The sequence below is a fragment of the Acomys russatus genome, chromosome 2, assembly GCF_903995435.1.
Source record: "Acomys russatus chromosome 2, mAcoRus1.1, whole genome shotgun sequence".
Classification (NCBI taxonomy): domain Eukaryota; kingdom Metazoa; phylum Chordata; class Mammalia; order Rodentia; family Muridae; genus Acomys; species Acomys russatus.
This window is the reverse complement of record NC_067138.1, coordinates 95,970,346-95,987,040: the sequence shown is the minus strand read 5'-3', so window position 1 is coordinate 95,987,040 and position 16,695 is coordinate 95,970,346. Positions and strand designations below refer to the sequence as shown.

At 35.0% G+C, this 16,695-nt stretch overlaps 1 non-coding gene across 1 annotated transcript; it reads right to left on the bottom strand.

Annotated features, from left to right (window-relative positions):
- Positions 1-449: 449 nt before the first annotated feature.
- On the bottom strand, positions 450-556 carry LOC127208211 (U6 spliceosomal RNA). Its single transcript, XR_007833081.1, has one exon. It is a non-coding gene; the product is annotated as a U6 spliceosomal RNA (small nuclear RNA).
- Between the last annotated feature and the right edge of the window lie 16,139 nt (positions 557-16,695).

Sequence of the window (16,695 nt, the reverse complement as noted above, 5' to 3'; positions counted from 1 at the left end):
ATCCGAAATGAATAAACGATTAGATATAAAATAGCCTCTTAGAATATGATACTTATTACATATTTACTACTCATTGTGAGATCTAAGGATAATCAAAATTCATAGCCATAAAAATACTAGGCTTGCTCTTTTACAGATTCCTAATGATATGCACACATCATTGTAGACTCATATCCTTCAAGATCTAAAATAAAACTCTGTTCAGAAAATGGGAGGGAGGGAAGAATGAGTGGATGCAAGGGATAGGATAACCATTGAGATGTAACAAGAATAAATTAATAAAAAACATTAAAAAATCATAATTAAGAGCATGTATACACTTTTCATTAAAGAATGTGATTACTGCAAAACAAAAATTACTTCTTAATTCGAACTAAATAAAGTTAAAAAAAAAAAAACTCTGTTCACTTGTCAGCAAGACCAAAGAAAAAAGGCATCCCTCACTCACTCAACATTTGGAAAGCTTCAATAATTTGTGTGTCATTCTTGCGCAGGAGCCATGCTAATCTTCTCTGTATCATTCCAACATTAGTATATGTGCTGCCAAAGAGAGCACACTCACTCAACAGTTGAAATCCCTGGTATTTTTTATTTTTGTATAGTTCTAACTTCTCTGTAGTGTCATGTGGATAGAATCATACTCTCTGTAGACTCTTTAGACTACCTACCTTCTTTTGATTTTCTAATACTAATTTGTTTCTTGATGTATTTTACATGAGTTAAACCACATTCTCGTTATTTCCAAGTTTTGTTCCATTGTCTGAATGTATTAGGCCTTGGAGATTTATTTCATTGAGAAATGCACATATGAGCATGTAGATGAGTCTCTTTCACTCCTGCTTCTCTCTCCCATTTCAGCTTTTCCCATCCATTTCAAGTTCATATCCTCTTCTTTAGTTATTACTAATTATTCCTGTTAAATGTATGTGTGTGTATGTGTAAGTGTACCCATGTATGTATAACCTACTATGTCCAAATGCTCATATGTATATTTGTTCAAGACTAACTAACCACTTGGAATTGGATGACCTAGGCTCTATCTATTTATCTATCTATCTGTCTATCTATCTATCTATCTATCTATCTATCTATCTATCTATCTATCTATTTATTTATCTATCTGTCTTTCTATCTATCTATCTATCTATCTATCTATCTATCTATTTATCTATCTATTTTTCTATCATCTATCTACCTACCGACCTACTTACCCATTTGCTAAAAACCATCTTTGTTGTTACCAATTTTGGGCAATTCTGAATACAGCCTTTATAACTAGACAAGGTGACTGTGCAGTCATAGGTTTTTAACTTCTCTGATTTAATTCTAGGTATGATAACTTTTATATTACATGATAAATGGATGCCTAGTTTATGAAAATATGTGAAATAATCTTCCACAGTTATTTAATATTGCGTAGTCTCACAGAAAATGATTTTACAGATGATGATGCACTGAAAATTTGTCAGCACATAAGGCTGCCATTGTCCTATATTTTAGCCATCCTAATAATTGTGCTATATTTTTTATGCATTAATTTTCAATTTACTGATGGCTCAATATTTTGGGAATGTCCTAACATATGTATTTGTCAACTGTATATCTTCACTGATGAGATGTCTTTTAAATCTTTGGCCATTTAAAAAATCAGATGCCATATTTTTACAGTATTAAAATTCTGAGTTTTGTATCTTTTGGTTGACAGTCTTTTATTGGGTATACTTGGTTGTGTCTTAGTCTATGGCTTCTGTTTTTATCCCACAGACAATGTCTTTTAGACATCAGACAATTTGAATAAAATCTAGCCTATTGTTTCCTTATTTCAGTGAATTCGATATCATATCTAAATCTCTGCTGCCAAACCCAAGCTATCTCGTTCTTCTAGGAGAGTAAAAATTTCGGATTTTCTAGTTTGCCACTAGATCTATGGTGAAGTTTTGGATGTAAGGCCAGTGTCTAGATTCACTTACTTGCATGAGAAAATCCAACTCCTAAAACATTGACTGTTAAAAAGTATCTTCTCTGAAAATCTCATCCATGTAAGATATTGATATCTTAAATATTTTAGTTAATTAATTTTAAGATTGGAAGAAGAATTCTAAGGCCAACACTGGAAAATTAGGTGACAAAAGCAACTCAAGTTTCTGTGATTTTACAACCAGTTTCTCTGTGGGTTCTAGTCCTTACAAGTTCTGGAATTTCTGGTTTGTTGTTCATATTTTTCATTTGGGATCAACATAAGACACCAACTCTTTTGTTAAAAAAAGATATCAAATAGGCAAAAAATTTAAAATATTTAAAGATAAAAAGGTATCTTTTCTTTATAATATTTTTGTTCTTTAACAAAGATAAATTTATTAGATCCATGGAATAATTTTTGACTTGATTCTCTGTTCCATTGGGCCTATTTGCTCATTATTTGTTGTCATCACACTACTTTAATTACTAAGGATATATAAGGTGTTTTTGTTGTTGCTTTTTTGTTTTTCTTTTGTTTTTGTTTTTTTGAGACAGGATTTTTTGGTGTAGCCTTACCTGTCCTAGAATTCACTCTGTAGATCAGGCTGGCCTGGAACTCACAGAGATCCACCTGCCTTTGCTTTCCTGAGTGCCATCTTTTCTCTTTTTTATTTTCTCTATAAGTTTTTAAGTGAGATGGTACCACTCTTTTCAAGGAGAGATAAACCTGTTTTCATTAGAATTCCAACTTTGGAATGGTGAATGGTCTTGTGAGAGAACAGGTGATGTTAATCCAGTAGAAGACCAGCCACCTCCTGTGGAAGCTTAATTGTTGCCAGCTGCAAAGATGCCCTGAACAGACTCTGGGAGGAGATATATAAATGAGCCCAAAACTGGAGGCAGGGCTTTTGGAGAATTCGGATAGTTTTTGGCTGCTCATCACTCCACTTTAAGATTCACCTAGAGAGAACTGCTGGAGGGCACGTTTCAGGGCTCTGGCTCTTGCTGAGGTTCCAGGTTCTGGTTATTCCATGTTTCAACAGCAGAGAACCTGCTGATTATGCCAGGAGAATTGTTCTTCAGAACTGATATCCTTACGGTTTTGTGGTTTTGTTATTGTATTCCTTAATCCTCTTTTCCTATTGTTTCGGTTAGTCAGGTTATAAGTGACATATGCTAATAAGTTGTAATAAAATATATTGGTTAAGAAAACTGAGTCTACAGTTTTTACAAAAGCATAAGGATTCTATATATAGCCTAGCTAGATGTGCTTATGATACCAAACTCTCTCATTTCAGTTAGATGCATATAATTTGACTTTTAGATGTTCTTGTGAACTAGGTATAGTCAGAAAGGGAATGGAATCCCCAAGGCTTCTTGATGCAAGTATTTGTGCTTAGTCTGCTGAAACATCCAGACAATTCTGTTCTCCAAATCCTACTGAAAGTCACACTACAAAAAGGCCTGCTGACAACAAAAGCAAATAAATAAGGGAAGCCAAAAATGAAATCAATCTGTCACACAACGTATTTATATCTTTTGTTTACAATTAGCCTCTTTTGCTGTAATTTAATCTCTTAAGGGACAAGAATTGTATTCATTTTGTTAATGCTTTATTCAAATTGACTCTAATTTGTTTACATATGATATGAACTCAGAACCTATTTGTTGAATAAATGTATGAATGTCTTATAACTCTTTCATGGAGAGAGGGTCACATATAAGTTCAAGATCCTTACCATCATTTTTTCATCATTTTCGCCAATACAAAGCTAGTTGTCTGAAGAGCATGTATTACATGAAAGTTGTATAAAAAGGTAAATAAAAATAAATTTTTAAAAAAAAGCAAAGAAAAAGAAATATTATAATGGTACCAGTTTGTTATTATTGTTGATTTTACTGCCAGGTGTCATATCCAGATTTAAGTAACTGTTCTGAGAAAGTCTTCCTGTTACAGATAGATAGGACTTTGGAGTGTCTGAAGTGATGATGGCTCTCTGCTCCATACAGTGCCTGCATAGGTCAATGGAGGAAAGAAATATACATTTTAGATGGACAGTGTCCACATAATTGGAGAGATTAATTGCTACTATAGAAATCAAACTGTAATTTGGATCCCAAGATCATCCCTTGAGCTTCATTAAGATTAACATGACTCACCCATAATTTCTTCTAACCATATGTCTGTGCCAAATTGCCAGAGAGCAGAGCCTATTGGCTTGGTTCACGACCAAGTCTATTATAGACAAATGTCCTGTGTAAGTAATATTGCTTTTATTCCAAAACTAATTTAGAGATGATTTGTATCTTTCTAAATTTCTTCCTGACTCATATTAAAATAAGTACATTTTGATAGACAGGCCACTGAAAATATGCTTATACCTTCAGCAATTTATAAGTTAAAATGTTTGATAAAATAATAAATTTTGAATTGTTAAAGTTGTGTAATCTTATGGAAATTCACTGAGTTTTGTACTCAACACCACTTTACATGTATATTTCATATTTATTAAGCTTTGCGTTGATGGAGTATTTAATGAAGTTTTTATTTGAAAACTATTATTATCGGACATTTTCTTAGAGTGTAAAAAATGCTCAAGAAATTGCTAAATGGAAGTTTAAAACTTACAGAGGCTTAAATCTACTATAATTCTTATTTCTTTTCATCTCTAAACTTATCTTGACTTCCTTATATAACATTATGTGAATGAACTTTTGAATACCCATTGATTTAAAAATACAACTTAATTCTCCTTGCCTTTAAAAGTTATAAAATACTTAATTAGCTTTCCATATCTCTAAGCTAGCCTGATGAATTTGTTTTGGTATTATTTATTCATTTCTTCATAAAATTAGTCAATTTGTTCTAATATAGTGAGAAAATTATAAAAGTTAGGGCTCAAAATTCATATATATATATATATATATATATATATATATATATCTTGTTTCTATGCTTATAGAAATGATTCATTTTCCTTCATAAATCAGTTTTCTAGATTATTTGATATGACTTGTAGATTCTTTCAATACATTCCAAAATCAATTTTCCATGATGAAGGAAAGGGACATATCACATGTTGTAGAGTTTGAAACCAAGAAAGATGGCTCCTTTTAGGGAATAATATTGAAGATAATTATACATAGCTGCATAAACACCATGCAGTAAGGAGTAACAAAGGTACAGTTGCCTTTATAAGTTAATTTTGACTAACTGCCAATTTTTACTTTAAAGACAGAAAAAAATAACACGAAATGAGTTCAAAAGGGGATGAATTCATCTGACTTCACTGTGACAATGGCAATAAGATGTAAACCTCTTATTCGGGCCCATCACCATGTTTCCATTTCATGAATTAGATATTCCAAGACAAAGCAAAAAAAGAGGTGTTAAAGATTAGACTTGCAAATTTCAAAATACATAGTGTCAGTCTAGTGATGTTTAAACATCCATTTAGAATAACTCACAGAGGAACTGTAGCATATTACAAAGTGGGATCATGAATATGCAATCAGCAAATGGTTCTGGAGCTTGATCACCATTTCTGTCAATTACAGGAGTCACTTTCTGTGATGGCGCCTTGGCACTTTGACAGTGATTATACCTTTACATGATGTACTGCAGATATTATGCTTCACTTGTTTACAAATAGAGCCATATCTTACTCTTTAACTGTGAGAATAGAGCGTTTTAAGTAACAAAAACATTTCCTATAATAAGTCTTCCACTTAAGTAAATCATGCATGATCAGACTGGGAATATTATACAATGTCACTACTGTGGCACATAAGTAGAACCAAAAAGCTTCCTTTTATCATTCCTAAAAGTAAAATAACATGGAGTTCTTTCCAAGTTAATGGAAAAGAAACTTCACAAAGAACCAATTCACAATGCATCATGCATTGCTCTAAAGGAGTATTTTTAAATCAAGAGCAAAGGGGAGATAATGAGGTAGGGATGACACCAAGACACATGTTGCTTGTGTTATACAAATTGACTTGCCCTTTTAACCTACCAAATTAGTTATCTGAATTTTGTTTTGCTTTTGTAGTTAGCATGACTACATGGAAAACATGGAAAATTAGAAAGTTCTTCTACATGATAGTATTATTCAGGGTATACTTACCTGTTTGAATATCAGTGAGATGAGGTTATCAAATACTTCCTCAATTAAATTTAATTTACTTATATAAATAAAAGCTCCAGTACTTCTGACTGTAGCAGAGTATGTCTGCTTACTCTAATATCTATAAATATTTTGGTGTTTGCCACCATGAAAATAGTATATAAAATTATTAGAAATATTTATTTGAAAAAAATGTTGCACCGAGGCGTGGTGGTGCATGCCTTTAATCCCATAACTCGGGACTCAGAGGTATGTGGATTGATGTGAGTTCAAGACCATCCTGGTCTACTAAGTGAGTCCAGGACAGCCAAGGCTACACAGAAAAACCCTGTCTTGGAAAAAAAAAAAAAAAAAGACCAAGACAAAAAGGTAGTAATAGATTTTTATAGATACAATTGTTTGAATTTAGATACTACTGCTTCATGAAATTTATGAATTCATAGTCACATCATATTGTCACTATAATAAAACATGAATATGATCTCTTTCTTTTTGTTTGTTTGTTTGTTTGTTTTTTGAGACAAGGTTTCTCTGTGTAGCCTTGGCTGTCCTGGACTCACTTTGTAGACCAGGCTGGCCTCGAACTCACAGCAATCCGCCTTCCTCTGCCTCCCAATTGCTGGGATTAAGGGTGTGTGCCACCACGCCCGGCTATGATCTCTTTCAAATCACTTTGTTTTTACTATGCCTATGAGTAAATATTAATAATATAAGCATGGAATGTTCCAAAACTAGATTTTACAATAAGAATTCTTTTTTTAATATCAAATGGCATTCTCAGTAAAACCCAGTTGATTTATGCTTTATGTAATGAAATGCCCCCATAGTTAATAGAGAAAGAGGAGAGGATGGGTTAGGAGCAATGAATAGAACTGTGCCTCTGATAAAACTCACATATTAAACATAAACCCAATAGTATGACGGTTATCTTGAGCTTGAGAAACCCCTCCCAGAATAGCAGGATTTCACCTTGGAGCAAAGTGAATTTATTGCTTAGAGAGGGTATTTAAAACACAGTAGAACATAATCAAATGTAAGCCATAGAAGTAATATATTTAAAACATACTAAAAATAAATATTAACAATCTTTTCTGTACCAGTTTTTCAAGCATCCACCTCCAATAGTCTTTGTAAGAAGTGAAAGTACACAAAATAATCTCTCACCAAAATCAAACAAACGAACAAAAATCAAATGAAACCAAACAAAACCAAACCTCATTTCCAGTAATGTTCCTTCCATCTTTATTTTATGGAACAGTTTGAAAAGTATTGGTGTTAGCTAATCTGGTAAAATTCTGCACTGGAAAAATCTGGACCTGGCCTTTCTTGTTGTTGGGAGACTTTTGATGACTGCTTCTAGTTCCTCAGAAGATATAGGACTGTTTAATTTGTTTATCTGATCTTGACTTAACTTTGTCAAGTGGAATCGATCAAGAAAATTATATATTTCCCTTAGATTTTCAAATTTCATGGCATATAAGCCTTTGAAGTAGAACCTTATGATTCTTTGTATTTCTTCAGTGTTTGTTGTTACGGCTCCTTTTTCATTTTTGAATTTGTTGATGTAGATTGTCTCTCTCTCTGCCTTTTAGTTAGTTTGCTTAACAGTTTGTCTATCTTGTTGATTTTCTCAAAGAACCATCTCCTGGTTTTTCTGATTCTTTGAATTGCTAATTTATTGATTTTAGCCATGAATTTGATAATTTCCAGCTGCCTACTCCACTTGGGTGTTTCTGCTTCTTTTTCCCTATGACTTTCAGATGTCATTAAGTTACCTGTGTGGGATGTTTCCAATTTCTTGATGAAGGCACTTAGTGCTATGAATTTTCCTTTTAGCACTGCTTTTACTGTGCCCCATAAGTTTGGGTATGTGGTTCCATCTTTTTCATTGTATTTTAGGAAGTCCTTAATTGCTTTCCTTATTTCTTTCCTGACCAAGTTGTCATTAAGTAGAGAATTTTTAGTTTCCATTTTTATGTAGGCTTTTTGTTAATTCTGTTCTTGTTGAAATCCAGCTTTAGTCCATGGTGATCTGATAGGATACAAGGTATTATTTCCATCTTCTTGTATCTGTTGAGGCTTGCTCTGTGACCTAGTATATGATCAATTTTGGAGAAGGTTGCATGAGGTGCTGAGAAGAAGGTATAATCTTTTGTGTCTGGGTGAAAAGTTCTGTAGATATTTGTTAGATCCATTTGATTCAGGACATCAGATAGTGTCATTACTATTAAGTTTAGTTTCTGTTTTGTTGACCTATCCTTTGGTAAAAGTGGGATGCTGAAGTCTCACACTATTAATGTGTGGGGATGGATGTGTGGTTTAAGCTTCGTTAGTATTTCTTTTACAGATGTAGGTGCTGTTTTATTGGGGGCATAGATGGTCAGAATTGTGATGTCATCTTGGTTGTCTTTACATTTGATGAGTATGAAGTGTCATTCCTCATCTCTTTTGATTAATTTTGCTTTAAAGTCTACTTTATTGGGTATTAAATTTGCTACACCAGCTTGTTTCTTGTGTTTATTTGCTTGGGATACCTTTTTCCAGCCTTTCACTCTGAAGTTATGTCTATCTTGTGGCTGAGATGTGTTTCATGTTTATGCTTCCATTCAGATAGTCTGTGTCTTTTTATTGGAGAATTCAGACCATTGATGTTGAGAGATATAAATGACCAGTGACTATTAAGTCCCTTGATTTTGATGTTGGTTTCAGTACAGAGTGTGATTATGTTTTGCAACAGTAAAGTATCTATTTACTGTGTTATATTGGTTGTAGTTTGTCACTTTGGGTTGGAGTTTTTCTTCTAGTAACTTCTGTAGGGCAGGATTTGTGGTTAGGTACTTTTTGAGTTTGTTTTTGTCATGGAATATCTTGTTTTCTCCACCAATGGTTATTGAATGTTTTGCTGACTATAGTAGTCTGGCCTGGCATTTGTGGTCTCTTAGGGTTTGCAGGACCTCTGCCCAGACCCTTCTGGCTTTTATGGTTTCTGCTGAGAAGTTGGATGTAATTCTGATAGGTTTGCTATTATATGTTTCTTGGCCTTTTTCCTCTGCCACTTTTAATATTTTTCTTTGTTCTATACATTTTGTGTTTTCATTATTATGTGGCAGGATGATTTTCTCTTCTTTTCTATTATATTTGGTATTAGGCCTCCTCTATGTTTATATGCATCTCCTTCTTTAAATTGGGGAAAATTTTCTTCTATGATTTTGTTGAAACTATTTTCTGGGCCTTGGAGTTGGGTGTCTTCTCTTTCCTCAATGCTGATTATCCTCAGGTTTCATCTTTTCATGGTGTCCTTGATTTCTTTGATGCTTTGTCTCAGGAATTTTTCAGATTTAACATTTTCTTTGATGGTTGAATCAAGTTCTACAATTCTATCTTCTACTCCTGATATTCTTTCCTCTACCTCTTGATTTCTGTTAGAAAAGCTTACCTCTGCGTTTCCTACTTTCTTCTCTAAGTTCTCTAGGTCTTGGCTTTCTTCTGTCTATACTTTTATCATTGTTTCCATTGTCTCCTTCAGGTCTTGAACTGTTTTATTGATTTTCTTCATCTGATAGTTTGCATTTTCTGGAATTTCTTCCAGTGCTGCTCTATAGGCCTATTTAATGTCTTCAGTCTGTTTGGCTGCATCTTCCTGCATTTGTTTATGGATTTTATACATTTTGTTCATTATCATCTTCATTACTAAGGATTTGAGGTTACTTTCTTGTGCTTCATTTGTGTTTTGAGTTCTTAGGGTTGAATTCTGTAGGATAGCTGGGATCTGGAGATTCCATATTACTCAGGGTTTTATTGCTTGTTTTTTGTTTTTGTTTTTGTTTTTGTTTTTACACAGGCCTTTAGTCACTGTGCTGTCTCTGATGTTGGGAGATAGTGTCTGGTGTCCTTCACTGGTCAATGAGAGCAGTTTGTTGGTGAGTGTCCATAGGTTGATTGCCTTCCCCTATGGGAATCAGGGAACCCTTCCCTGGGTCAGGTAGGTGACCTGGGTTCAGCACCAGGGGACTTTTCTACATGCCATGGGCTCCCCACTGGGTCAGCAGAGGCAGGTGCTGGTGCTCCGCAGACCAAGGATCAGTTCAAGGTAGTGTGTAGATAAAGCTGGTTATCTTGTATTTGGTTGGCCTCCAAAAACCTTGCCATCAGGCCCTGGGGCTTTGAGGGCCTAGCCTTAGTTCACACTAGAGTGTTGGAACCTCTGCTGACTTTTGGTGATTGGATAGGCTTCTGCCTGATCCATCCATGTTGTGGGGCCTAGGTTCAGTCCGTCCAGGGACATAAGATACTGTCCTCCATCTTGTGGTGGTTGGCTGGGCTTCTGACTGATCCCTTCAGGCTGGTTCAGTCCTGTCTGAGTGCTCGGGAACTCCCACTGTGTTGTGGCAGCTGGCTAGGGCCCACCTGAGCTTGTGAAAACTGCTCCTTGTGTTTGGGTGCCTGGCTTGGTTTCTGTCTATCCTCTCAGGCCAATTCAGTCCCTCCCAAGAGTGTGAGAGACCCTACTGGGCTGTGGTGGCTTGCTCGGCTTTTGCCCAATCTATTCAGGCCAGTTCAGTTCTGCCCAAGTGTGTGGGAATGGTCCAATGAGCCAGCTGGCTAGGTTTCTGCCAGACCTATTCAGACCGTGCCACTGTCATGCTATGTTTTAAACATTTCAAGGCAGTATCTGAGCCTGAAGGTGAAACAACCAGCAGCAAACAGTAATGTGAAAAACATGCTGGGATTACCAGAGGAAGAATTTGAATATAGCTAATATCCTAGTAGATTTAATTCCAAAGGTTAAAAATGTACATAAAATATACATTATGAAAGGCTAGTGATAGAAGCTCTATTCAGAACCAAAACAAAGTGTCAATAATAAAAACATTGTATAGAATAAAAATTCTCTTTGATGAGTACATTAAATGATGGCCATGATAAGAAAAGGCAGTGATATTGAATATAAGCATGTAGACCAAACTAGGGTAGAGAAAATATACAAGAGCACAATACCTCAATCTAAGGAACAACACACACACATGGACACACACACACTCACACACAGGAGCATGCACACACACATACATTCATATATATATATATATATATATATATATATATATATATATATATATATATATATATATATATATATGCTCACATATATGCGTATACAAGTTACTGTGTGAAGACTTTTTATTACCTGGTGCTAGTTGGGAATGTTTACTATACCCTGCAATCTTTCTCTATACATATTATATATAAAAACACATATATAATTAACAGAAAAAGAAAACTGGACAGAAGTGTTATTTGATACAACAATAATCAGACAGTATTTTTTAAATACTCATATCTGTCAGCGTACCAACATTAAATGTTAATCATCAAAGCACAGATCCAGGAAGATCATAAACATCAAGAAAGGAAATAAAAGCATCCGTCAGCTAGGCATATTATGTTTAAACTAAAAATAATTAAGACAAAGAAAAAATACTGACAAGACACAAAAACAGATGGGGGTATTCACTGAAAAGCAAAGATAATATCACTAGACTATTAAAATGGTGTATTAAATATTGGCAAATTGGTACTAAAGTGTCATGAGAAGACAAAAGACTACAATAGTTAACAGAACTAACTAACATGAAATTTGAGGTTCTGTGCTACTCCCTTAAAGTAGTGAAGGCACACAATACTTAGAGGAATGTCTTATTCTCAGATGCAAGATGAATTTTGGTGCCTCATATTTTTCACAAACATAGAAAATAAAAATGAGAAACAACTAAACTAAAAGCAATGAGGTCTTGTTTTAAAAGGATATAAGGGCCAACTGAAAATATTCCCATTGTCTAAGGTTGGTGCTGCAACAGGATTTTATTTGGACTTCCAGCAGATGGAATAATGACACACAGATTTATTACTATTTATTATAGCTTAGGCCTTAGCTGTCTATTTTCTAAGTAGCTTGTATATCTTAATTCACCCATTTATTCTAGCCACATTGCCATGTGGCCTGTTACCTCTCAGCCTCTCAGGCCCAACACTGTTCTTTTCTCTGTGGCTGGCTAGGGAATCTCATATCTCAATATTTTCCAGCATTCCTATCTTTGCCAGGAGGTCTCTTGTTTTTCGCTTGCCTAGCTGTAGACCACCAGCTCATTATGAAACCAATCAGTCGAGTATGTCTACAAAACACTGAGATGGTAATGATTCATAAAATACCAAAGTCCAGCCTGTACTCAACTCTCTCCTGGTACATAGAACAGCATTTGAATAATGCAATGACAACATTTACACAGTGCACAAAAAGTTATCCCAACATAAGAGTCTATGAGTCAACTCATAACAAACATTTGTGTAATTCTCCATTGACTTACACATGTAGGAATAAATTATTGAGTAAAAAATTGCAAATTGCAAATAAAAAATTTCTATATGCCATCCTTAAAGAGATGGCTTTGGCTGGTGCCTTAGTTTGAGCGGGACCCCTGGGCCCAAATCTGCCTATCATAATGTTCTACTTGTAGGTTTCTAGGACCCTCTGGATTCTTCTACTTTGCTATTCTCCCATGCTTCTCTCATCTAGAGTCCCAATAGGATGTCCTCCCCTCTGTCCCAGTTTCCTGCTAAGTGAAGGCTTTTGTGGGACATGTCCCTTGGGCTAGTATGCAGATATAAGTGAGTATATACCATTTAAGTCTTCCTGCTTCTGGGTTAACTTACTCATTATGATCATTTCTAGCTCAATCCATTTACCACAAATTTTGGGAATTCCTTGTTTTTAATAGCTGAGTAGTATTCCATAGTGTATATGTACCACAGTTTCTTTATCCATTCTTCTACTGATGGACACTTAGGCTGTTTCCATGTTCTGGCTATTATGAATAAGGCTGCTATGAACATGGTTGAGCCAATTTTCTTGTTGTGTGCTGAAGCATCTTCTGGGTATATTCCAAGGAGTGGAATAGCTGGGTCTTGAGGAAGCCCTATTCCCAGTTTTCTGAGACAGCACCAGATAGATTTCCAAAGTGGCTATACTAGTTTGCATTCCCACAATACAGGTGGTAAACTGTAAACCCCTACCCAGATCTAGCCAATTGGCAGAACATTCTCCACAGTTGAGTGGAGAGTGGGATATGACTTTCTCACGTACTCTGGTACCACATATTTGACCATGTCCCCTGGAGGGGGAGACCTGGTGGCACTCAGAGGAAGAATAGCAGGTTACCATGAAGAGACTTGATACCCTATGAGCATATACAAGGGGAGGAAGTCCCCCTCAGGAACAGTCATAGGGGAGGGGAATAAGGGGAAAATGGGAGGGAGGGAAGAATGGGAGAATACAAGGGATGGGATAACCATTGAGATGTAACAAGAATAAATTAATAAAAAAAGAGATGGCTTTATAATTTTTAATTTTATAAGTAGAAATATGTATAACAAATTTCTCAAAAACTGTGCACAATGTGGTAAAGAGAAAAAAGTAATAGTTTTACAATAAAGTAACACATCAGCTTTTACTTCAATAAAAAAGTTCACACTAACATCCACATTGACAAACTTATTCTAAAGTTTATATTCAAAGAAAACTATATGGTACATATTCACTGTGGAACTATTTTGCTGTAAATAAAAATGAAATCATGAACTTTTCACATAAGCCAATAGGACTAGAAAAGAACATATTAAGTGAGGTAACTCAGATGTAGAAAGACAAAAATATCACATGCATTCTCTCTTATCAGAGACTCCTAGCTCCAAATCTTCAAACATGACTACATAGTCTGGAACAACTACAGAAATTTTCAGCAACTGCTACCAAAAAGACTCTGTACTGATACAGGGGTATCTAGTTCTCAGACATTGGCAATTAATTACAGAAAGAGCCTTTAATATCTTAGAGTTTCAGAAAATTGATGTGGTTGTTCTTATTAGTTTTGTCAACTTGACACAAGCCTGAGTTACTTGAAAAGAGGAAACCTCAGGTGAGAAAATTACTCCACCAAATGGGCTGTCTTTGTGTAGGTGGTCCCAAATTGTATAAGAAAGCAAGTTGAACAAATCATAAGGACCAATCCAGCTAGCAGAAAGTCATAAGCTGAATTAAATCTTTTCTTTTCCAAGTTTCTTTGAGTCAATATTTTATCAAAGCAATAAAAACTTAGCAAAGACAGTGAGGTAAGTGAAGCAAGCATCTTGAGTGCCATCTGTCTTCTTGACTGCAGGAACCCCTTGATATGTAGGTGTATTATGGCTTCTCCTTCATGCCATAGTTTCAGTTTCTCTATCCACACACTCATAACCCAGGTCCAATTATGAGACAAGTGTCCTCAAATGAACATTCTTGACATGTCCTTGACATGTATTGAAAACTGTCAAAGTTGTTAAAGCAGTTTTCAAAATCAAGAAAGACTGAGAGACTGTCGCAGGCCAAAAGGTGCGGACGAAGATATGGTACTAAAGTTGATTTGATATTCAGATAAGATGCTAAAATAGAAAAAGGCCATTCTACAAAACCTTAGAAAGATAGACATATAAGTGTAGATATAATTAATTAACAACATGTAAGTATTGTTTAATTAATTCTAACAATTATACCATACTGATTAAGGGTGTTAGAATAGGTGAAATTGGATATGTGGGAGTATAAGCTTGACCACTCTCATATTTTCCATATTTTGAAAACTTCACTAAAATTAAAATTTCATTTTTACAAAGGAGAATAACTATACTTATACAAATGGGAACAAATATAATGGAAATGTTGAAAATACATTAGGCAAGAGGAAAAACTGATTAAATAGTGTTAGAAAAAAATAAATAACCTAGAATTCTATATGAAAATGGCCTTCATAACTTACCCACTACAGAGGGATGGCAAATAAGACTTGGCTGTATTTCTGTAAATATCATACTGACAACCTAAGTGGTCCAAATGGAAGTTATTATGTTTGGAAAGCATAGTAAATCTCACCTCTTCATATTTTTACCTTCTGCATATAAATTTTAAGGAGTCTCATACATTAGCCATGGATTTTTTACCCAGCCCTAAATTCTTCTTAAGCAACTGATAACCTTTAGCATAGTCTATTAGCTAATAAAACAGAAAGTAAGGCTTTCACATTTGAATATTTCTTCCTTTGTGCTTGTACATCTACCGTAAGAACATGCCCAGGTTGTGATGATGGGTGGATAAGAGAACCTACGGGCCTGATCTGCATCCCACCTGCTAAGAGCTGGCCACATCAAACATCAGTAATTTCAAGATATGAAAGCTGACCTAGTAGGACTAGGAAAAAACATCAAGGCTGTTGCTCTGAATTTCAAAGTGATATTGAAATAATTTATTACTGAGATAGTGAACTTTAAGGCAATCATATACACAGCATATTTAAGTATTGATGCATCAATATAAGGGGAAATATTTGGTGACATAATTCTGTATGTAGTAAAAATACAGAATCTACAAACCATTAGATTTTACAAATGTATTAAGGAACTTAGCTAGATACAAGGTTAATACCAAATACTCAATTGCATTTAAAGAGACATATGTATCAGCAATAAATGTTTAGAAGCAAAATGTTATTTATGATATTATAAATAAAACATCTGTCCAGAGATGGCTATAATCAAGGTAAAGAGTGGTGGTAATCTATGGTTATAAAGGTAAATATTTATAAGGCAATTTATGGTTACTTCATACCAATTAACAAATAGCAGAAGTACCTTTCTCATTAGAGCATATAGTCTTCTGAGCAATGGGCTTTGATCAAGTAAGCACATTCCAGATGGGAATTCTTCCTGTAGAGATGGTGTCATATCCAGTCGGAAAGCAGTCTGTCACATAATAAGTCCCTGTTGGGAGTTGGTCTGGTGTTCTGTGCCAAGATTTGGCTGCAGTCTGAATGAGTGCATTATCACATACTCTAATTATTGTTGTGGGAACTTTGCTCCCCAATTATTTCTGATTTGTCAATAAAAAAGCTGAACAGACTGTAGCTGGGCAGAAGAAAGGTAGGTGGAGCTTCAGTTCCCAGGCTTGGGGTCTGAAGAAGGGACCACGAGGGAGAGGAAAAGGGAGAACAGAGAGAAAATGGAGGTGCCCAAGAGGAATTGGCCTGATGGAGAGAAACAGACCAACAGGAACAATATGGCATGTAGCGTGGAGTGTGTGGCTAGGAAGTAGCCAGACTAGCTATGAGGATTAGCATAAAGCATATATGCCCAGTTATTGAAATTAAAGCTTATTAATAAATGTAATAAGTCTCTGTTTCATGCATTTAGGAGCTAGCAAAGTCAGCAGTGGTACAGGCAAGAAGAGTATTTACAGATTCTACACATAAATGAAAAATGTATGAAAAAAATGAACTCACCATCACTTTTATTGCCTTCTGGGAAAATAAAAATTAACCCTAACACAGTCATCAAAACATTGAAATAAAGGAAAGTTGAATACTAATTGTTGAGAAGATATGGAGAAAGTGCATCACATACATTGCTAATGGAAGGAAAAATGTAAACAAGTACCTTGAAAATCCCCTTTGTAAATACTGAAATAAAACACAAATGCATGTGGCCTAAATACACTTCCAAATAATTCTGACCTCAGTCTTCCTCT